Here is a 17,827-nt window from a genome sequence, read left to right on the forward strand (position 1 = left end):
TTGTTTTTTCCGGTTTACTTTTGTTGGGGAGGTAAGTTATTGCCATTTGGTTTACTTACTTTAAATAGGTTAGTTCGGATAATATTTAAAAAAAAAATTGTTTTCTGCTACATATGTTATACTACATTAGTTTAAAATTTACAACAAACTAATACATTCTGAGGGAGAAATCGTTCCTCTGAAAATTTTAATTGTGTTTTTAGACCGACGTACACCCAAAGTATACCAATTTAAATTTATGCATCTGTGATAACATCAAATTGCCACCAGATGTCGCCGTAGATCCTTTTGATAAAAAGAATCATCGAAGACGAGGTATCTGGAACTGAAAGTGCTTTGGACTAACAAAATCCAAATTTTAAGCTTCATTTAAAATTCTGAAGATTTAACAATAATTTTTAAATAAAATACTTTAAAACCCTCAACTTCTACTCCTTGTTGTTAAATGTTACTTTTCAAGTATTGGCTTTTCAATGTATTTAAAAGAGCTTTTATTTTACTCATTTATGTCACAGCAGCACAGTTTTGGAAATAGGTTAGGTCACCTAGGATTTAACAAGGTGTGTTCCAAATTTTAGACACTTGAACTAAAGTGCCTTTTTCTGGTTTCAGGCAAATGTTGCACTTTTAACTTCTGCATATTCATGATATCTTCAATAATTTCTTTCTGCATTTTATAACTTTACCTACATGTACATATATATTTATAAGCGAGTTATTAGCCAGTTATATTTTAACAACTTAAAATATTGATATTTGCTAAGGCTGCGTTTCGGATTTTGACAACAAGGGCTACGTTTTAAAACTGAGAAATTCAAAGAAAAAGAAGTACATTTTTGTTTTTTGTAGTTGCCCTGTTAAATCGTTTTATTGTTCGAATCGCGTGGAAAGTTTTTCTAAACTACCTTGCGTCTGGGTTAAAAAAGCAGTTGTAGGAGTTTAAGGAATGAACACATCCATTCATTCATGCTGCTGTATTCTGTGCCTCAGGCCAGGCTTTTCCTCTTTCCCTCCCTCTGTGCGTGTGTGTGTGTTGCTCCGTGCAGCAGCCATGTTGGAATGCTGGATGTGGAGAGGGGGAAGCAGGAACAGGCTACGAGAGAGAGAGAGAGAGAGAGAGAGAGAGAGAGTGGGGGAAAGAAGCGGAGACAGACAGGAGCTCTGTAACTCAAACAACTCTCAGCTCTTCAACCTGAAATAACGGACTACTAACCGAGTGTAAACCGTCTCTTCCCGCCGGTGAAACGCTCACAAACCTCTGGGAGGAGACCTGGAAGAAGTCAGCGTAAGTGATGTTACGTTTGCGGGACTGTTCTCAACTGCTAAAACATATGACGGGATGCGGGTCGTCCTGGCTGCCGCTATCGTTTCCTCGGTTTGAAAAGCTGGTGAAATTCACTATTTCACCCACTCCCTTTTATTTGGAAAATAGTGGATACGGTAGCCTGGTCGTACTGTACATCTCTTTTTCTCATTTGTAAGTTAAAAGAGTTGAAAAGGTGACCACCTCCGACGTCACCAACTGGTTGCCAGTATAATCGTAACTTCATGGTTAATAAGAGCTGCGGATTAACCTACATTTAGCTTGAAAACCTCCCTCAACTTGTACTTAGTCTGTGTCTTTCTTACCAGTCGGGTTACCTTGAAACTCTTCCTGAACAAATTGAACTTGGTGAACTTTCTAACGTAAAGGAGCTTTACGGTGTGATTCCTTCATGCACTTTTAATTTCTTGCTATTTCATAATTACACTGCAATAATTAGCTGTTTTGTTGACTTCACGTCCTTTTTTGCAGTGTTAGGGATATTTTAACTGCGGGTTCGGGAGTTTCTCCAAATACATTGGCAAGTTATTATTCCTGCTCTTCAGTTGGTATTCTAGTTTTCCTTTTTTTTTTATAGATGCCATATGTTACTTTTCTGCTAAATACATTTTCTATTTTCTCCAACAGTACATGCCATCAGATTTTCAATTGATTTTACAATTTTGTTGTAAATCCTCATTCAATCAAGATAAACTCTACCCTCCCCCCAAATAATCTTCTATGTGGCACACAACTCTGATGCTCACATAAAGCAGCTTCTTAACAGATCTGTTTCAAAGCTTGGCTATTTCCCATCAAGTGCCCCTTTTTCTATTGGTAATAAAATTATCTCTACAAAGGTATTTACTTGTATTCTGTAGGATTAAATAAGACATGAGCTTTTACAGTGTTCAGACCCTAATTTCACACAATATTTGACCTTTTTGCTGTTCTGTTCTTCATATGGAAATGTAACAACCTGTTACTAGCTGGTTAGTTAGTAGGGCTATCTGCGCCGATTACTAGTCAGTGGTCACTTGGGTTACAAAAATGTTGTTACCACAGTAAAAGTGACAAAGTGATGAGTTTTTTGCTAATAAAAATGTTTTCTTGTTGCCAAACTTCTTATTCTTGTAAGTAAGGGGAAAATGTAGTCACCCTCTGTCAAGATTTAAAAATGGCTTAAAACTAGAAGGAATGATCTGTACAATCAAATTAGTCCATTATAATCCAGATAGATATTGGTAAAACTTTAACATTTATTTCCCTTTCCTTTTAAGCTGCAATGTGATGTAAATCAAAATATTGAAAGACATTGAATCAGGAAACCAGAACAGTCTCTGGCTTGATCTTTACAGATAAACAGTTATTTGAATTTATGCAAAGCAACACCTTAATCTCCATGATACAATAACAAGCCTGGAGGTTATTCACACTTAGTTCCATATTGAATATCTTAAGATCTTGCCTTGGATTATAGATGCTAAAACGCTCAATGCAATCGGCAGAAACTGTGTGCTCCGCTCCGCATACGCGCGTGAAAGAGGTTCTGTGTTTGCCTCTGCTTCAAATTCTACATGCAAGAAAATGTATCCCGAGGCCACCGGAGCTTCTGATTTAACAGTGCACAAATTAGAGCGTGGTTCTGCATGTCTACATTTCCATATCTGAAGTGCTGCTTTGTATATTGATGTGATCCAGGCTGCAGGATACAAATAATCTAGTCCACTCAAATTTTTATTTTTTATTTATTTATTTTTTACAAATTATGTGTTTGTTAAAGTTATTTAAATCAATTCAGCTGGTTGTGGTGGCTAATGACAAACTCCTGTCATCTGAAAAGTAGACGTCAAGAAGGTGTTCTGCAGGAGCCACTTCCTTCACTCCAACAAGCCAGAGGTGAAATGCTCTCTTTCGTTTGTGGCTTGTTGAAAACCCTTGTCTCTCTCTTTAGTTCGGTCAGCTTCAAAAGGAAATCCTTTCTGCTATTAATAAAATCTTTTTTTTCCTGGAATTTGAAGATAGTATTCAATGATGTCTAACTTATGGAAGAAATTGGCTTAAAAATTATTATAATCCACGCATTCTGCAACTACTGCAGCAGAGTGCAGTAATGTGTACTAATCAGTCAGATGTCTTTTGGATTTTCGTATTGCTGTGTTTGTAAAAAGGCTTTCCAAACTGTAAGAGTTAAAGAAATCGCTTAGCATGCAGTTGTGTGCACTGCTTCACCTTCCTAATTCAATCCTTCCTGTGGCAGATCCACAGCAGGCCAACATAGGCGTGGTAGCCTGTGTGCATGCTTATATCTCTCTGCATATGTGTGTATAAAGTGCAGAGCAGTGCAGGAGGCCTGTATTTATAGAAACACTTGGCTACACTCAGTTCTGCAGGGGCAGTCCACTACCCTGCAGAGATGTGTGCTGTGTTTTTATCTGTCCTGTCTCTTTATGTGTTTTAAAGGTCTTCCGTACTTAGTCTCTGTTCGAGTTTTGTCTAGAGAAGAAAGCAAATGGGAAAACATTCTAGGAAAAGGCAAGACTGTAACACAGCCAGCAGTGTTGTGTTGCTAGATCGCAGTAGATTGTGACTCATAATGAGTCTAACAAGTGATAGCACTCACTGCAGTCTCTATCTGCGGAGGCATGTAGACATCCTGACACGCAGTATGTGTGTGTCATGAGGATTTCATGAAGAAATTTGACTTTGGAGAGACGCACAACTCTGCACTTGTTTCTTTGCAGTTTGAGTGTTTTCCAGGCAAGCAGGGTGGCTGTGTGTGTGTGTGTGCGTGCTTTTTATTTTTTTTCCCAAGCGGTTGGCAGCCCCGGACCTACCTCAGCTGTTTTGTCAGTCCTCGCCAAATTTAAGATTGCTTTTGGCACATCCAGGTTGCAAAGGTGGGAAAGAGAAACATGAATGAACAGTTGAACCGAGGAGTCGCTGCTGTTTGTTTTGGAAGTTTGACAAATGCAGTGTGTTTGTTTGTTTATATTTATGTACTGTACCAGATTGAAAATCTCAACACATGCATCTGTTCATTCCCAAATACTCCACATTTTGGACTGATACTACTGCAGGGAAAATAACACCTAAGAAAACTCTATAATGGTTTCAGAGAAAGATTTATGTCAGTGATCATTATTGAATTTTATTGTCTTAATCTCTTTGTAACTATGAATTACTTGGTTTGTTGCTAAAATATAGTACAAATTTTATGCCAACGGCATGTTTAGAAATGTATATGCTGAAAAATAAATGTCGATGTGCTCAGTGCATTTTGTCCCTGCTGCAAATACACTGTTTTATGCAAAACGTTACATATGCATTGAAGCTAAATATTCAGCATCTGTCTGTAATAAACTTTGCAGCCCCTGCATCTCACAATCCCGGAGGTGGTTTTAACTCTGAAGGAAAAGCAGATTTAATGCATGTTTGTGTGTTTGGAGATAAGAAGCAAATTGTATATCCATTCCCTTTGCTTTTGGGATGCATTCAGGAAGCAGACCCCCACACCCCTCAGCACACACACACATTTTCAGAGCACTTATTGTACATCCTAAAACATGCAGTGTCCCTCAGGAGCCTAAAAGGAAAACGCCTTCTTCCTCTCAAAAGCAGCTACACTGCTCATGCTTTTGCTAGTATTTATGGGTGAGTTGTATGTCTGACTGGATGATTGCTTGCTTGTTGTTCTTATACTGGAATCAGGATGTTGTTTACCACAGATAACTTGGATAAACATCATCCTTGTCTTGTCAGTCAGTCTTTCACTTCTTAAAGTTAGGATTAGAGCTTTCACTGTAAACTCATGCGGTTGCATTTGAGTGTTGTGGTTCAGTTACGTAATGTGATAATACAGCTGGAAAAAGCTAGCCTACAGTATTGTTTTTGACTATAAATGTCTGGTTACTCGTATGTTTTTTATGTGCAGTTCACAGTCTTTTTTAAAATGTGGACTCCAGAAATCACAGCCGAAATCCCTAACATCAACTTAAACACTGACTTTTGTTACCTATTGCTGAAAAATGCAGCTAAGTTCCCACCCAGTGCAGCTCAACAAAACGTAAAACACAACAAATGTGTTTTATTTCAGCCAAGAGCAGCAAGTTTAGCTTGATGCTGCTGTTGTTGTTGCAGGAGTCATAATGGAAAAACAAGCAAAAGTAGAGCAGTTTGATGCAAAAGACGGGACACGTTGACTCTGTTTAATTAATAGCCTTTTTGCTTGATGTTTATTTGCTATTAAAATTACATGTAAATGGTTCTGGACCTAAGAAATTAGCTAAATTTCATGATAAGCTCCCTTAAATTACACTTTGAAAGACATTTTAACACAGGGGTGCCCAAAGTGGGTCCTCAAGGGCCGGCATCCTGCATGTTTTAGTTCTCTCCCTGGATCAAATGATGGCTCGTTAGAAGGCCTAAGAAGAACATTGACATGTTGAAAAGGTTGTTGGTTATACCAGGGTGAGAACTAAAACATGCAGGATGCCGGCCCTCGAGGACCCACTTTGGGCACCCCTGTAACAGGTTCAACCCTATAAGTTAAGTTAATGTGTGATCTTTGCAAATTGTTCAGCATTGATTTAAACTATGTGTAGCAATCTGTTGTAACTTTAGAGTAATGCTAATCAAAAACATTTTCAGCTGCAGAGACTGAAGTTTACTACACAAGTTTATTGGTTAAGTAATTACAGGTCTGCTTAGTTGTGCGATTGGATTTCACCAGCCTGACGCAGCTAAAACAGAGCTGTTTAGAGAATCAGTGTGCGCATTCATGCACTTTGATAGATGAATGTGCAATGCGGTTTGCTAACTGTATGAACTGAAGGTTGCTACAATGCCAGGAAATGACATCAGCAGTGATTACTTATCCCTGCTTGGGGCATGTACAGTCAAGGACAGACGAAGTTGTTCTCACTTGGAGCAAGCTACCTTCGGTCCAGCGGGTCACTGCAGAGTGTCACCAGTATAATAACTGTTTAATACAAATTAACACAGTTGGCACTGTGTCAACATGAGAAGCAATGCAGCTTCCTCAGTTAGAAGTGTCTGGACAAGCCTATGATTGTTGCAAAATGTTCACCGAACTGTGATTGAACTATAGTTACGAGAAATAAACAGCTTAGATGTTCCTATGAATTGCCTCTCATCCTTTGAGTGTGCTTATGTGTGTGTGGGTGTGTGTGTGGGTGCTCTTGCGTGCGTGTGTGTGTGTGTGTGTGGCCCTGCACGGATGTCGTATTTGAGTGAACAATCAGTGTAATTGCATTGGAGTGAGTCAGAAGACGGGGTGAAAGAAGCAATTGTTGGTCATTGTTAAATGGAAAGACAGGAGTAATATGGGAGGAGCAGATGTTGAAGGGAAGGATACTTTTTCTGTATTTTCTGCTCATATTTTCTCCTCAATGTAAAACTTACTATCTGTGTTCAGCTTCACCTGCAACATGTTGATGTTTCACAGTTGCTTTTAAACAGGAAATCCCGTCTTTTGATATGATTTATCTTACCTCCTGCTGAGCAAAGCCTTAGTTTACCATTCTCCTAGTCACAGTATCTCAGAATGTGCCCTCAGACATTACTAATTTATTAAAGTCATTAAAAAATGCGGTACATTCTGCTACAAACCATTAACTAATGAGAGTGTAGAGATTTTTACGCTTTTTTGTTTGGATGATAAATCAAATCTGTTCCCACATGCTTTTTAAATCTGAACCAGTACTATTATGGTTACTCTTATAGATGTCAAATAACAGCATTTTGTGTTTCTATAGAATATCTTGATAAGATACTGTTAAAAAAGTTACCAGAATAACCAATTCTATCTAATTACAGACTGAAATAACTCACCACAAGTGTTGTTAGATGCATATGAACAGCTAAATTGGTTCTCCCAACTTTATATTAAAGTGTTTTGTATTTTTGTAGCACTACACTCTGTCTATTCTTTGTCCAGCACCTTTGACAGACTCCACAAAACATCTTGAAACATTTTATGTTTGCATAAACGCAAATGCTGAAATTAAAGGGAGCTGCTAAAGAATCTAAGGGCTAAGATCTAAGGGTCAGTTCTGGAGGGCTTTTGACATGCATGGCATTTTATCCCAGAGGTTTCAAATCAGCATTTATAAACATTGATGCAAAAAAGAGATTTTTGCCAAGTTGCTGTTTTATTTTAATCACTAGACAGGGTGTCATATAGCATAAACTATCATTGTGAAACCAGTGGAGTAAAAATGGTTTTCCACTACAATTGCAGTGAATATTGAAAATGTGTCGACATGTCATATTGTATGCAATATCAGCATTGAGACAGACTGTAGGAAATGGTAGTCTGTTAAGTATGGGTTGCCTGAGGTTCATGTTCCTAACACTGATATCAAATCTGACCAGGCAGAAAAGCTCTCTGCCCTTGATACTTAACCTAGTTTTGATACTTACCATTGATTTAGGATGGTGGTGCTTGGCATGCTTAAGTACATGAAGGGTCTTGAAGGGATTAAATACAGAAGTGATATAAATGGTAATTTATCTCAAGTGTACATAATAAACCACTTAATAAATAGAGCCATGAAGTCAGGCTTATTTTCCCCATCTGTGAAAGCAGGGGACGGCTGAAGGCTAATGGGTTAGTTGTAAGGCTGGTCTAAGTAACATACTCATACATTCTTGTATGCAAATGAGGCAGTGATACTAAACCATCTGAAGGCATCAGGGTTTAATCTTAATGGACAGTTTTGAGGATTGGACATAAATTTGGCAGAGTTGGAGCAATAACCAATGTGTTCAAGCTTACTTAGCATTTTATCAATTTGTTTTAGAGTGACAGGTTTTATAAATATTTGACTTGTGGCGCAGTTGGTAGAGCTGTTGCCTTGCAGCAAGAAGGTCCTGGGTTCGATTCCCGGCCCGGGGTCTTTCTGCACGGAGTTTGCATGTTCTCCCTGTGCATGAGTGGGTTCTCTCCAGGTACTCCGGATTCCTCCCAAAAACATGACTGTCAGGTTAATTGGCCTCTCTAAATTTTCCTTAGGTGTGAGTGTGTGTGTGAATGGTTGTTTGTCTTGCCTGTCTCTGTGTTCCCCTGCAACAGACTGGCGATGTGTCCAGGGTGAACCCGTCTCTCGCCTGGAACGTAGCTGGAGACAGGCACCAGCACCTCCCAACCCCATTAGGGACAAGAGTGTTTGAAAATGGATGGATGGATGGATGGAAAACAAGAGATTTCTCAGGAATCCAACCAACGATTCTATAAAAACCTGGTTAAAAAGTATTTATTCCTTGAGAATTATGCTGATTTAATTAATTGCCATAATCTGTCATTTTCATAATACTCTTCTTGGTTAACTGTGGATCAGAACCACAATCTTTAATATCTTTAGACAAGTTTAACTCATTACATTAGTGTATCTCAATAAATTAAGATATAATTGAAAAGCTACATATATTTCCGGAATCCAGTTCAACAGTTGAAGCTCTTCAGATTGCAGAAGACCATTAAAAAGAATTTAAAATTAAAAACAAAGTTTTTTACTGCTGTGTTATGGCCTACAGAGTCATCAAAATTAATAAAAATCCAAGTATTTGAAAACCAAAAAGAACTAAACTGTTATACATATGTCAGGCAAATTGGCTGTTTATTCCAACATCCATCAACATTTAACTGCTTAATAAAATACTATTGAGGACTTTGTCTTTACTTCACTCAGAGCCAGGGAGAAAATAAAAACGACACAATCACACCTGTCCGCTCAGCCAAATCTGTGACCTCATGTCTTCTGTGGCGCAATCCTCAGCCACCACCATGCAGTTGGTCAGAGGCATAATAACCTGCAAGGAGAGCGACAAAGATTGATGATGAAACACCTGGATTCATGCCATGTTGGTGATGTCACTCTCACTAATGCTGGAGTTCCAACGCAAACTGAGTCTGAGGTCAGATGTGGGGATAATCCAGCAGTGTCTGTCCTTGAGTCAGTGCATACATGTCTGCCTTTGTCATTAGTCACAAGTAGGCTCACTCTTGTAACAAAGGTTCATTGATGAATTGCACTATGGCTGTTTGTTTGCAGCAGTGTCTCTCAAATCTTTGATGTGCAGAATAACGTAAGACATATAGGATAAGTTGCTCCTTCTCGATGAATGTTCAACCGCTAACGAGCCACATTAAACTAGTAAAAATTTGTTGTGTTTTTTTGTGTTTTTTTACCCTTAATCTCTATGAATGTGCTGTACTTGTTATACATTATGTACTTGTAAATGTGGGGTGGGGGGTTATTACTTTTTTAAAAAGATTTCTACATATTATAAAAAGTTTTGGGTGCTCAGATGAAGATGAGAACAATATACCGCTTTAAAATCTACTCCACTAGAGGGTGGTGTTAGTGCACCAGCATTATGAAGCAAGGATTCTCACACTGAGAGAGACAGCGGGGCAGAGCTTAGATCGACCTTCTACATGAGAGCCACTGTAGTGTGTGTGTGTGTGTGTGTGGGCGTGTGCGTGCTTGTGTGACATCTTGAACTACTAATCCAGTGGCCATTAATCTCCTTTACTTCTGAGTATTTCTCGTCTTGTCTGTTGGATTGCTGCTTTCCCTTTTTTTTTATTTTTTATGTGTAGACGATGAAGAAACATATTTCAAAGGTTGCTTGAATGTTGAGTCGGACCAGCAGTAGCAGTCACGCATTGCTGAGTATTTCATTATATGGAATGGTTTTTATTTTTTTATTAAAAAGTGATATAGCTCACCATCACTCTGCAAGAATTAAAAAAAAAACAAAACTGTTGAACTGTTGGATTTTAGACAGCAAGATGTGATGAGTTATCACCAATATTGGATCCCAACTAACACTTTGGATTCTGCTTCAATAAAACTTGGGCATCTAACATGATTTAGGAAATCCATTAGGTATTTTAAGCCAGAAAAGAAACTCAGCATATCACAGTCAGCATCAAAAGATAGATTTGTCTTCTAGCTACATTTCTAAGTATTCTTATGAATTGACATTAACCCTACTCATTCATAAAACTAGATAATAAAACAGGGGCTTAAACAGGTCCTTGGAAAACACCATTATATATTGTAAGTAGAGCTAACACAATTCACTGAGTCCCAGATTCTGGTCTCAAATAACACAGAAAATAAGGATGTAGAAATTAAGGGAGTCCCTTTTATTAAGATGATGCAGTATTACTATTGTATATTGTACTGTAAATATAGTAAAAACCATGGTATTTTTACGTAGGGTTTTCACACTGTTAGAATGTCATACCAGCCCGTGCCTCCTTGTAAAGTTTCACCCAGATGGCGTGTGTAAAACGCCAGATGAATGGAATTTACTATCCACGCCACATGGAATTAGATTAAAGTATAATTGGATCAAATGTGTAAAGTCAGTGGAACAACTGACTGCTTTTCCCCTTCACTTCTCTTTGTTGCTGTAAAGATGGATGATTTCTGTTGCAGAGCGCTGAGTATAGAACATTACATTATGACTAATTGAGTGGCTCCTCAGGGGTACGTTTGTGTGTCAGAGATAGAGTAGCTAGAGGCAACATTTCCTTCTGGTTGTCATTATCTGCTTATTTATTGCAATGTGTGACTTTTTCATTGTTTACCTTTGTTGACCTTGTTTTGGTTTCTTTATCCATCTTTTTCTTCTCACAGTTATTGCATAAAATGTTCCCATGTGTTTCCTTGTTCTCTTACTTCTCCTCTGTCTCCTGTACATCTGCTCCCCCCCACCTCCATCACTCTCCTGAGGGATCAAAGCCACTCCCCCATTTCCCTCTCCCTCTTTCCTTTTCTCTCTTTCATCTCCCTCCCCCTTTCATGCTTACAGCCTGTCTACTGCTCCTCTTTTCCTTCCTCCTCTTCTTCCATGCGTGCCACTCATGCTGCTCTGTGTTGGTTTGTAGTAAAGTAGTAGTTGGTGTACAGAGAGGAGGCGGAACGAGCGGAGCTGGGATCTTAAGTCGACATTGGTGTTTTTATTGAATGAACTGGGAAGCAAAATCCGAGGCACCAGAGCACTGAAGGCTGGGATTTTGGCTTTCTCCAATTTAGCGGTAGAAGAGGATTACTGTTCTCTCCTTGACTTCTCCTCACATTTGCCTGTAAATGGAGGGACTTTATCATGGTGAGAGTTTATCATACATTACTGTTTATTATATTTATGATTGTATATAGGAAGTGGTTTATTTCTCTGTTATGCCTGTATTTATTTTTTCGATGTATAGGTCAGCCAGTTATTGGGAGACTTCCAATTCTTTTATTTCTCTGTGTGTTTAGTTTATCTGCAATTGTTTTATGATTTGAGTAATAAAGCAGTTTTGTTATAGAGAGAAGCTGCCATCTGTCACTCTACTGATTTAAATCATTAATTTCTCTTGACCAGCTGTAAGCAAAGATGTACAGGTCATACATGGGTGATTTTTTTTTTGTCATCATTGCAGTTAATCGTGTAATTCCTTTCTTTTCTGTTGAATTTAAATGACTGCATCTATAACCTGCATTGTTTCAATCTGTTACCTAAAAAAGTTTTTAAATTAAAACTGGAGTGACCCAGAGTAGAGCCGCTGCTCCTACACATCGAGAGTAGCCTGGGGCATCTGGTTAGGATGTCCTCTAGTGAGGTGAAACCGACACATCCCATGAGGAAGAGATGCAGCGAAAGATCCAGGACACACTGGAAGGACCAAGGGTGCTTTCACACCAGACATGTTTAGTCCGCTTTAATCCAACTTTAGTTCGTTTGCCCAGAATCTCTGGCTTGTTTGGGGAGATTTGAATGTGCAATCAAACTCTGAGGCGGACCAAAAACCGGACACTTGTCCGCCTTCAAACCTAGGTCTGTGTGAACTCTGATACAGTTTGTGAACTCTGATACAGTTTGAATTCATATGTGGATGCCAGTGGACCGGAGACAGCTCCAACAGCAGGAAGCAATCTATAACGCAGGGCATTCTGGGTAAATACAACCAAAACAAACGCAAAGGTCTAACGCTAGCAGGAGAAAAGGCTTATGGTCTTCTACCGATAAGAGCAATCTAACAACTACTAAAATCTGATACTACTCCATTTTGTTTACACTTTGCAAAGAAGGAAGTTGTGAGGTTTTGTGTTGTTTTCTTCAGGAAGTTTTAGTGCAGAGCCACCAGAGGCGAAGGAGGGAACAGGCTTTTCAAATGGTTTGGATTGTTTGACACAGTGCAGTGTGAAAGAGAACTGCACCAGCTGTAAATGTTGCAAACATTTCAACATTGGTACCCAATTGAACTGAACTTTCAGGTGTGAAAAGATCCTAAGTGTCTCAGCTGATCAGATGAGGAGAGAGAAGTCTGGATTTCTGTTTTTAGGCTGCTGCCTTTATGACCCAACCCCAGATTAAGCAGAAGATGATGGATGGATAGATGAATAAATTACACAAATTAGCTTGTGGTTATCAAAGTTATGTATGTCAGTTATTTATTTACCTATTTTTTTGTATATCCTATTCGACGAGTATCTTTGAGGCACATTTAAACATTTCACCAGTATTTTTGACCATTTTTCTTTCAGATATTTTGTTCCAAAAGGAGTTTCTGCAGGATATATTTTTGTGTATAAAGACTTGTATGTGTCTGACTACACTTAAAGTTAGTCTTCTTTTTAACTCTCAGTCTTGCTCGTACTGATAATTTTTTGTGGCGGAGCTGTTATGTTAAATTTGTCTTATAACACATTTTTATCCACTTTCATTTAATGTTGTGCAGGCAAAACGTACAGGAAAAGAGGTTATCCTGGTTTATGAACTAAGCACAATGGTTTTAACATCATAAAATTTAACATCTAGTGTTTCAGCTGCACTTTGCACAACTTGCACCTAAAACTGTTGATTATTGAAGACTAACAGAGAGAAAAGCTGCATCAGTCAATTCTGTTTCTCTTTGATTGTGAACATTATTGTAATTATTATTATTATTTGATCAAGAATGTGCATGGCCTATAATTCAGTTTTATGTTGGGATCTGGATAGAAAGCTGAAAACCAGTATCTGCCCATAAAAGCCATCACAACTGAATGATGTATTACGTTTTATCAGTTTGAATAATGTGAATGATTTATGGTCACATGTTAAACAAATGCAATAGAAATATGAATGTTTCATCATTATTATGTAATTCAAAATGTTCAAGGGGTTGATGGGTGGAATTAACTTATTTAGGATATTTGATTGGATTATCTTGGTCTCCTGAGAAATTAATTTGATAATTTATTATTATTATAACAGACTCTTTTATAAGTAGTGAAAGCTAACTATTTTCTACCTGACCTAATTCGGCTTTCATTTGATGAAATAAATTAGATTATCTTTGTTTATTTAACGGATATATTTGTCTGCTCTTTTCTGACCAAAAGATGGAGGTGCTGAAACAAGGGACGGGGTTTCAGCTTTATAAATGGTATGAAGATATATAGCGCTTTTCTAGTCATTTTGAACACTCAAAGCACTAGAGTCACATTCACCCATCCGCACACACATTTATACACCGATACAGAGATCGGTAGGCAATTTGGGGTTAAGCGTCTTGCCCAGAGGTACATCGACATATGGCAGGAGGAAGCTGGAATCAAACTTATAACCTTCCAATCGCAAGACGACTACTCCACCACAGTCACCTTTTATCTGAGCTTACCCATGAGAAGAGGTTAATAGTGGGTTTCTTTGTGTGGGCGTGTGTTTGTTTGAGTGTAGGCAGAACTGTTTCAATTTGGTGGGCTGTGTCTGAATACAGGCATGCTTTGTCATGCAGCATGTTGCCCACATGGTTCTTTATTATAGCTGTCAATGTGTTTCTAGTTGTGTTTAAAAGCCTGTGTGTACGCTGCGTGTGAACTTTGCCTTAAGCCAACAAACTCCCGGTGGTGTTTTGTTTCTGGGTTATGTCATCTATTTTTCAGTAAGTTCAACTATTTTGATCTTGACTCATGACGGAAATTTGCTCAACATGAAGTCGAGCTTTTAACTGCATACAAAAACAGACACGTAGACAGCAGCCATTAGTGTTATTAGGTAATGGCTGCCTAAGTTCCAATGAGGTTCTACTGTAAACTCTCCAGAGTACACACCCATCCATCCATCGATCCGTTCCATCGATCCGTTCCATCCATCCATCCATCCATCCATCCATCCATCCATCCATCCATCCATCCATCCATCCATCCATCCATCCATCCATCCATCCATCCATCCATCCATCCATCGCCCAGCCAGCCAGCCATGACCAGTCATTTATCTGTAATAGATAGAAAGATAGACAGCCTTAGAGTTTATTTTTTTAAATTTTGGTTCTCATTCTGTATTTAACATAACTTCTAACTATGTTCATGTTTTCGAAGTGCTTTAAAAATGAATATAATTGAAATTTCAGCCAAACCTCTGAAGGAATTCTGAACTATAGTCATAATTTACCATTTTACTTCGATATGGATCAACAAATATGAAAATCTTAAAGAATTTTGGCGTAGAAAAAACTTAAGTAAAATCTCCTCAATCCATATTACATGCCATATAATCTGTTAAATATATAATCTATTAAAAATCAAATCCTCACACCCTTCATATTACATATTTCTACAATTGATAAGAAAACATTAACATGGTATGTCAAGCTGAACTAGTTTATACAATTCAACAAAGTCAAGCAGAGCAAATAAAGAATGTGCAACCATCGACCAATCAAAACCGAGGAGTCATTTTTGTCTCGCCCAGCTGGCCCAAAGTGTTTCCTCTCATTCACAATGAAAGCAGGATTCAATAATTAATATCACATTCCTTCTTCATAAACATTTTTTATTCTCGTAAACAACTGTAAATCTGTAATTCAATTAAGAACTGCACTTTGATCCCCTTTCAAAGATTTTAACCAACACATAAATATCCCTGGTAACATTTAGAAATGATTTGAAGGATTATATCTTCAGCTCATTCGTCCATAATCTGCAGTGCTGAATTAAACATGATGTATCTGCTCTGAGCGTGATGCATTAACATGCGAGGATCTTCAGTGAGCTGGTGGGGTTTATCGCAGCACCTGAACGATGCACACTGTCTGCTTTGGGCAGATAAAAGTGCGAGCACTCATGCGTCTCCTTGACCTTATTATGTTGCGAGTGCATGTATGATTTATCTGCAGGGTGTGCATCATCTGCAGCCTGTATGTAGGCAAACACGTTTATATTAGCAAGGGGCAGCTGTTGGATAATTATTTGATATTTATCAGAGCCCAGTTTCCATCAAACTCATTGCATAAATAGATAAACAGAAGAAACACAGCTTAGTCATATCAATGTTTCATAGCTTGCTCTCAACTGTGAGGAGCAACTTGTGCAAATCATGCTAAAGGTCAATTTCAAAATGGTGAAATGTGATTGGCAGTTGTGTTCGCTGCCCCGAGCATTGTGTTGTTGCATTGCTAGACTGTACGCTCGACTAACACCCTCACAGACTGGCATGTGTGAATACATGTCAGGTAAGCTTCAACATTAACCTTTCAGCATAAACTGTTGGCGAATTCAGTCAGCAGTGTAGAAAGTCTGAAACATGGAGAAAAAAAAAAACAACCAAAAGCAAATGTCTGTTTGAATATTTTTTTTGATTCAATGTGCAATAATTTAATTCTCTAGTCTTTTCTAACTTTCTGATCTTTTACAAACTAATCTAAACTCAGATGTTACATCAGGAGTTCAGATGCTTGCTTTGCAGCCTCTGGTAATTGCTCTATATAATTACAGTTAGCAAAAAAACAAAAAACGGGGGTAACATGCAATTATCCTCAGCTGGAAGAGACAGTGTTTGTGTACATCTGGGTACTTATATCTGTCTGAGTGGGATGGGAGTTTTACCTTGGTCTGCTCTGGACCTTTTACTTTCAGCCGAGTAGGTGAATCTGAATACTTTTCTTTATCTATGACACAAGACCATATTAAATGAGTAATAAAGTGGTAAGTAATTTGAAGGAGCATCTTCTTGGAGCCTTTGTGTCAACATTTAAAGAAGAGCAGACATACAAACTACGATGAAAATGGTGCCCAAATTTTTGTTTACTGGAATATGTTAATTTTCCAGTAAGTTGCTTCCATCTTATATTTTTTAGCTTTGGGTTAAAGTTTAGATCTGGAATCGCAAATTATAGATTCCAACTATATACACCAACTGTTTTTACCAGGAGGCAGGTTTTCCACTTTATAACGGCATTCTTTGTTTTCCCACACAGATTATTGCCCTGCTCTTCTTCAGACTTCTTAGCTCACCCTCAAAAAGTCGAAGCGTGCATGCAGATGTGGCGTGCAGTGTGTCTGTGCTCAGACATGGGAGACATTTGGAAAATCTTTAGAGCTACGAAGAATTTGTGGCTTTGATTAAATTTTTTTTACTTTGTTTCATTCCCTCATAATCAGGCCAAGAAGAGCCAGACATTTCTCTGCTCGTCATATTAGTAAGGGAAAAAAAGCCAAAATTTAAATTCAAGGCTTTCACTTTCTAATGGAGAGCCATATTTCCATCTAAATTACACACAACCCTCCTCTATCTTTGGCTACAATTGTCCACTAAGTGCCACCAAATTAAGTTGTGTCATCTTGGGTAATTGAAATATTGGAATAGTGTAGAATAATGTGCCAATATGTCTGAAAAGAATAGAAAGGCAAATAATATGGAAGAATTTGTGTAATTCCTTCAACTCCTTCTCTCTAAATGTTGTTTCAGTTGATCCCCATGTCCTCGCTGTCTTCCTTTCTTATTTTTTTAAGGATTATAACACAGAAAGGAGAAAATGTTTTGAAAAAAATTACAGTTACCTTGTTTATTCATAAAGCATATGTCCCTAGCCTAATTAAACTCGAAACACTTGTACATGCTGTTGATTGATGCATTTATTCCTGAAATGATTAAATGAATATGAAAAGGTTTGACTTTTCATCATTTGACCTTCTGATCAAGTAACAATTGCCTAATCCCGACCTCTGGGTGATTGATTGGTTCATCTTGAATCTTTGACGAACATGACAGATTTAGAAACATGAAATCATTGTTTCAGTGTTTCAGTTCAAAGAAAGGCTACATTACATTTACCAAGAGGCCATAGATTTTAGCAGTTTTATGATTGCTCAATAAAATACCCTTCAGTAATATTTACATGAATTCAAAGAGTTTTGAAGAATTATGACATCATAAAGGAATTAAAGTAATTCAAAAACCAAATACTTTTCCTCAAGGAGTGAGAGAGTTGAGTTGGGATTATGTTGAGTGACACATGACACAATCCACAGACTGGGCTTTGAATCCTTTTCCTGTGTTCAGCTTCACTCAGTTGGAGGAGCAGGTGTCCGCTGGGCTGCCTGTCAGTTTGCAGACAAGCTTGTTTTCTATATGTGTATTTCTTTGTGCATTGACTATTCCTAATTAAAATGACTGCTCATTGTATTTTGCTTGTGCAGTGAAATTAGAGTAAAATATCTTTTTGTACCTTTTGTA

The 17,827-nt window shown here is 38.0% G+C and overlaps 1 protein-coding gene across 2 annotated transcripts in view; it reads left to right on the forward strand.

Moving 5' to 3' along the window:
* The first annotated feature begins 1,114 nt into the window (after positions 1-1,114).
* ptk2aa (protein tyrosine kinase 2aa) overlaps positions 1,115-17,827 on the forward strand; it is a 73,098-nt gene continuing 56,385 nt past the window's right edge. The window contains exon 1 of one of the 2 annotated variants that reach the window (XM_044138870.1): positions 1,115-1,285. The gene's annotated coding sequence lies outside the window, so the exon portion shown is untranslated. The remainder of the gene's footprint in view (positions 1,286-17,827) is intronic. The other variant, XM_044138871.1, reaches the window with a different exon arrangement.

The sequence above is a fragment of the Gambusia affinis genome, linkage group LG14, assembly GCF_019740435.1.
Source record: "Gambusia affinis linkage group LG14, SWU_Gaff_1.0, whole genome shotgun sequence".
NCBI classification, from domain to species: domain Eukaryota; kingdom Metazoa; phylum Chordata; class Actinopteri; order Cyprinodontiformes; family Poeciliidae; genus Gambusia; species Gambusia affinis.